Source organism: Meles meles, chromosome X (assembly GCF_922984935.1).
Source record: "Meles meles chromosome X, mMelMel3.1 paternal haplotype, whole genome shotgun sequence".
Lineage (NCBI taxonomy): Eukaryota > Metazoa > Chordata > Mammalia > Carnivora > Mustelidae > Meles > Meles meles.
The window spans coordinates 33,754,323-33,760,241 of record NC_060087.1 but is presented as its reverse complement, the minus strand read 5'-3'; the positions used below and the strand labels follow the sequence as shown (position 1 = coordinate 33,760,241).

The 5,919-nt window shown below is 41.0% G+C and overlaps 1 pseudogene; it reads left to right on the top strand.

Annotated features, from left to right (window-relative positions):
- Nucleotides 1-406: 406 nt before the first annotated feature.
- On the top strand, nt 407-1,213 carry LOC123934603 (annotated as a pseudogene).
- Nucleotides 1,214-5,919: the final 4,706 nt, after the last annotated feature.

Here is a 5,919-nt window from a genome sequence, read left to right as displayed (position 1 = left end):
ACACCTCAGCAAGGATGCCTACTCTCTTCACTTCTATTCAACATATTACTGGAAGTCTTAGCCAGAGCAATCAGGCAAGAAAAGTAAATAAAAGACATCCAAATAGTAAAGGGAAAAGTGAAGTTGTCTTTGTTTGTAGATGATACAGTCTTGCATGAGACAATTGTCAAGACTCCACCAAAACACTGCTAGAGCTAACCAACAAATTCAGTACACTTGCAGGATACAAAAATCAACATCCAGGAAACGGTTGTGTTTCTATACACTAACAACAAGACGGCTGAAAAGAGCGCAGCATGCTGCAGAGGGATGGCGGTTGGTCTGCAGTGGGTTCAGGCCCCCGGTTCGTTGGTGGCTTCTGAGCTCTGCTCTCCCCACTGAGCTGCTGTCTGGTGAAGGGGAAGTCATGGCGCTCTGGGTCACCAGGAACACAAAAGTTAATGTTGAAAATAAGGCAAAGATCAGTATGGCAGGCACAAATCACGTGCCTCTGGCCACGACTGCGGCCTCCAAGCCCGGGCTGAGGCCCAGATCAGCTCTTGGAGACAGTGGTCACAAAGTCAGTGACCAACCACAGGTCAATTTGCCTCTGAAAGAGGAAGCAAAAACTTTGGTACCTGGAAAAGTTATTCGTAAAAAAAAAAAAAAATACCTAAACCTCTGGAAAAGGCACCTGAGCCTGTGTCGGAACCAGAGCCAGAACCTGAGCCCGTTAAAGAAGACAAACTTTCGCCTGAGCTGATTTTGGTTGGTACTCCCTCTCTAAGCCCAGTGGAAACCTCTGGATGTGCGCCCTGCAGAAGAATCTCTGCAGATTCTCTCTTCAGACATTCTCTGATGTAATTCTTTGCAGTGAGTGATGTGGATAAAGAAGACCGAGCTGATCCAAAGCTTCATAGTGAATTATTTGAAAGATGTTTATGCTGATCTGAGACAACTTGAGGAAGAGCAAGCGGTCAGACCAGCACTGAAAGTTCTCGATAATGGTGAATGGACGCCAACTCTACAGCATTATCTGTCATACACTGAAGAATCTCTTCTAAATGTTAGGCAACACCTGGCTAATGGTATGGTCATGGTGAATCGTGGGCTTAGAAAGCACGTGACTATCAAGAACAAGTATGCCACGTCTAAGCATGCAAAGATCAGTGTTCTGGCACAGCTAAATTCTGCACTAGTTCAAGGTCTAGCCAAGGCTGCAGCAAAGGTGTAACTGTAAACATGAGTTGGAGAACTATAATAACTGCAAATAAAATTGGCACCATCTGCCATCTCTACATTATATGTTACCTTTACTTACGTTTAATAAAGTTTGTGGTCCTTTTTACTTCTTATACCTTAAAAAAAAAACACCTAAAAAAGAAATAAACAATCCCATACATGATAACATCAAAAATAATAAAATACTTAGGAATAAATTTAACCAAGGTGATAAAATATCTGTACACTAACAACTACAAGAATTGGATCCAAAAAAAATGAAAAAGATAAAAACAAATGGAAAGATATCTCATATTCTGCAAAAAGAGAATTAATATCATTAAAATGTCCATATTACCCAAAACCATCTATATATTCAATGCAATCCCTATCAAAATGACAATGACATTTTTCATAGAAATAGAATAAACTATTCTTAAATTTGTATGGAGCTACAAAAAGACCCTGAATGGCCAAAGCAATCCTAAGAAGAACAAAGCCAGAGGCAAACTATACTACAAAGTTATAGTAATCAAAACAGTATGGTGCTGGCATAAAAACAGACACATGGACCAATGGAACAAAATTGAGAGTCCAGAGATAGATCCCCACATATGTGCTCAACTAATATTTGGCAAGGGAGCCAAGACTACTTAATAAGGGGAAAAGATAGTCTCTTCAATAAGTGGTGCTAGAAAAACTGGATAACCACATGAGAAGAATGAAATTCTTCTCTATTACACTACTCACAAAGATGAACTTGTAATGGATTAAAGACTTAAACATAAGGTCTGAAACCATAAAACTCCCACAGGAAAACATGAGAAGAAAACTCCTTGACATTGGTCTTGGCAGTGATTTGCTGCATATGACACCAAAACCACAAACAATGAAAGCAAAAATTAATTACTAGGACCGCAAACCAAAAAGCTTCTGCACAGTGAAGCAAACAACAAACAGCATGAAAAGGCAACCTACTGAATGGGGTAAAATGTTTGCAAATCATTCATTGGATAAGGGGTTAATATCCAAAACATATAAAGAACTCTTACAACCCAGTAGCAAAATCAAGTAATCCAATTAAAAATTAGGCAGAGGAATTACATAGACAGCTTTCCAAGGAAGACATACAAACAGCCAACAGGTACATGAAAAGGTACCCAACATCACTCATCATCAGGGAAATGCAAATCAAAACCACAATGAGCTACCATCTCCCACCTGTTAGAATGGCTAGTATCAAAAAGATAAGAGGTAACAAGTGTTGGCAAGAATGTGGAGAAAAGGGACCCCTTGTGCAGTGCTGGTGGAAATATAAATTGGTGCAGCCACTATAAAAACACTATGTAGGTTCCCTGAAAAATTAAAAACTAAAATTAGAACTATCTTATAATCCAGTGATCCCACTTCTGTGTATATATGGAAAAGACTTGGAATTAGTATCTCACAGGGACACCTGCACTCTCATGTTCCCTGCAGCATTATTTCACAAGAGCCAAGAGTGGAACAACCTAAGTGCCCCGGCACAGGTGGATGGATAAAGAAGATGATTTATAAATATAAAACAGAATATTACTCAGCCATGAAAAAGAAGGACATTCTGCCATTTGCGGCAACCTGGATGAAACTTGAGGGCATAATGCTAAGTGAACTAAGTCCAACAAAGAAACCAAATACTGTGTGATCTCATGTGTGATCTCACATGTACGTGGAATCTGTCAAAGTTGAACTCAGGGAAACAGAGTAATGTGGTGACTACCGGGTGTGGGAGTGTGGAAGACATTGAGAGCTATTGGTCAAAGTATACAGATTTACAGTTACGAGATGAACAAGTTCTGGGGATCAAAGGTATGGAATGGAATTATGGTTAATCATACCGTATTATATATTTGAATGTTGCGGAGACTAAATCTTAAATGTTCTCACCCCAAGTATCAGTGGTAATTAGGTGACGGGACAGAGGTGTTAAGCTTATGATATATTATGAACGTATTAAATCAACCCTCTGTACATCGTATGGATTATTGAGGTTTAAGAATCCAGCTCTTTTGTAACCGTCGTTATAAGAATTGACTCAGCGAAATTTCATTAGTGTATGCTAAAATGTCTGGGTAAAAGGCTGTTGGAGAAAATGAGATTCATATAGCCACGGAGTATTCCCCAAATGTGACTTACTAGTTACAAAAGTAAAATGAAACCTTTACATATATAACAGAGAAATCTGGTGATCAAACTTAATACCACCAAAAACAGGACAAACTGAGAGTACTTACCCCCTAACGCAATGCACTGAGGATACAAAGTCACCTGTACATAGACGACAGAGTAAATGATAGCTCTGTATCAGTGTTAAATTTCTTGGATTTGTTCATTGCCTTGTGGGAGTATAGGTAAAAGTTGTTCTTTGGAAAAACATCATTTGGTGAATCATCACGCTGTAATGCTTTAAATATCTTACAATTTTATTGGTCAATTATATCTCATTAAAGCTGAAGAAACATTATAAATAAATATAAATAAATAAAAGCAAAAATAAGCATGGATTGGGTTGGCTAGTGTTTCTAAACTAAGAGACAAGATATCTTTCTTATAGATTTTATTTGTTCATTTGAGAGAGACAGAGAGAGAGAGCACAAGCAGGGGGAGAGGCAGAGGGACAGGCACCAATCCTCCGGCATAAACCAGAGGATTATACCACTGCTGTTACCCGGTGAGAGTGCATAATCTGTACCCAGCACAATAGCTTTGAAAATATCCTTGGTTACTCACACTTTGGTGAGTCTGCTTGTGTGGTAGAAAGAACATGGGCTTTTTCACCAGAAAGGGGTGCATTCACGTTGACACAGTTCCACAGTAGTTGTGAGATGGCTTGTGCCTATCATTTGTTTGGCTTAGACAAGGATGTTTTGCTAAATGTTAGCTAATTGTCTTACGGACATTTGTTTCGGGTGCTGGCCTCTCCCCCACTGGCAGCTCTTGCCGACTCCCCAGAAGAACACATGCCCACACGTCTACCCACTTCCTAGACCATGCAGATCCTAATTGATGACTCATTCAGAACAACGGCCAAAACCGAACCGTGAGCAGACATGTATATTCACAGTCTGATTTGCTGACACCTAACTGCAAAGTTAGAGCCTACAAAATGAGTGGAAGTGAAAGAAAGAGGTGTCATACTAGATCTTCTTTGCCTCTGAGATTCTGTCCACAATGTGAGGCGACACTCTTGTCTCCTCCCAGTGCCGTGAGGGTCACCAGGCCATGAGCACCAAACTCAGTACTTAGTTTTCCCTTCCCAGCCCCTAAACAGTGACACGTTTGGCCCATCACATGCAAAAACACAGAGAATCTCAGCCCCACAGGGGTAGAGCCCATCTCTGCTGTGTGAATCCACCCTTTTAATACTAAGAAGATCAATAACACAGACACCAAGAGAGCTCATTCATTTTAACAGTCGAGCACAACTTTATTAACTCTTCCTAGGAATCATCTCCCCGGGCCCCGCCCACCCCTCCCCCACTATCCAAATACAACAGCTACAAGTATTCAAATTTCATAAATGCAATATTGCAAAAGCAGGGGAACTAAGAAAAGCCTTCATAGTGCTGAGATAAAAACAATGCTTAATCATGCTCTCAGTACCTGTTACTAAATGCTAAGTACTAGAAACCGGAAGAGATCTGCGGGCAGCTGGCGGCTTGGGAGAAGGATGGAGTGATGACAAGCACTTTTACACTCATTTTTCATCTCATAGGCAGGGTAACACAGGACAGCACTTTCTGTTCTGGTAACTCTGTTCGTGTGCAGGTTAAACAAACAAACAAACAAAGAACCCTGGAGACACACTTTCAGAGCACAAATGGACCACGGAGGGTAGAAAGGGCCAAGGTTCTCAGATGCCTAGAACTGTGGTTGCCCCCTCTTGATCTCACTCTGGTGGAAAAAACTGAGTCTGTGAGGACCAGGTTCTGTGTCAGAGTAATAACACAATGAAAATTTGCTGAATGAATGAACTGACACCTGGCTGCAGTGTGAACAGGCCAGACCTAAGTTTCTCTGAGTAAAAGCTTTGCCGGGACGTTTTGGGGAGGCAACATGTCCACGGCAAGCCTGACTTGTCAGGACGGACCTGCAGTGACCTGCACATCCTGGGAGTTTGCCCAAAGGAACAACCAAGTTCTTACTACTGTATACTGGTCCTCTGAATATGCCCACCCAGCATCAAATTTTGCAGCCAGAATCTCGGGTTCAATACCACATGCTCATTTTACGTTGATTACTATGGAATCTGGGGTGGAAAGTGACTAGTGTGAGACCCCTCCACCTCTCCCTGTCCCTTTTGTCTTTTTCGCTTTCAATTGCCCTCCTCCTGTTCTCTTTCCCCCTGTCCTCCCCTTTTCTCCTAAAACAGTCTTGTGCCCTTCCCCCAGCTTTCTTCTTTCTTCCTCATTACCAAGGTTAAGTAGTTCTAAATATCTGTGGCTCCATAGGGTGGGGCAAGTAACGCTATTTTTAGTTTCCAGAAATAAGAGCAGTTCCAAGAAAAACAAAAACAAAAAAACCTGTTCCTGGCCACACTAACAGTGATTTAGAGACTCTCTCTTGAACTCATGCATATCTAGAACATTCTACTGGGTGTGAATTCAATACACAGTAAGCTGGGGATTTTTGTTTCTAGGACATAAATTTGATGATGATGATGATGGTATAAAAATAAAC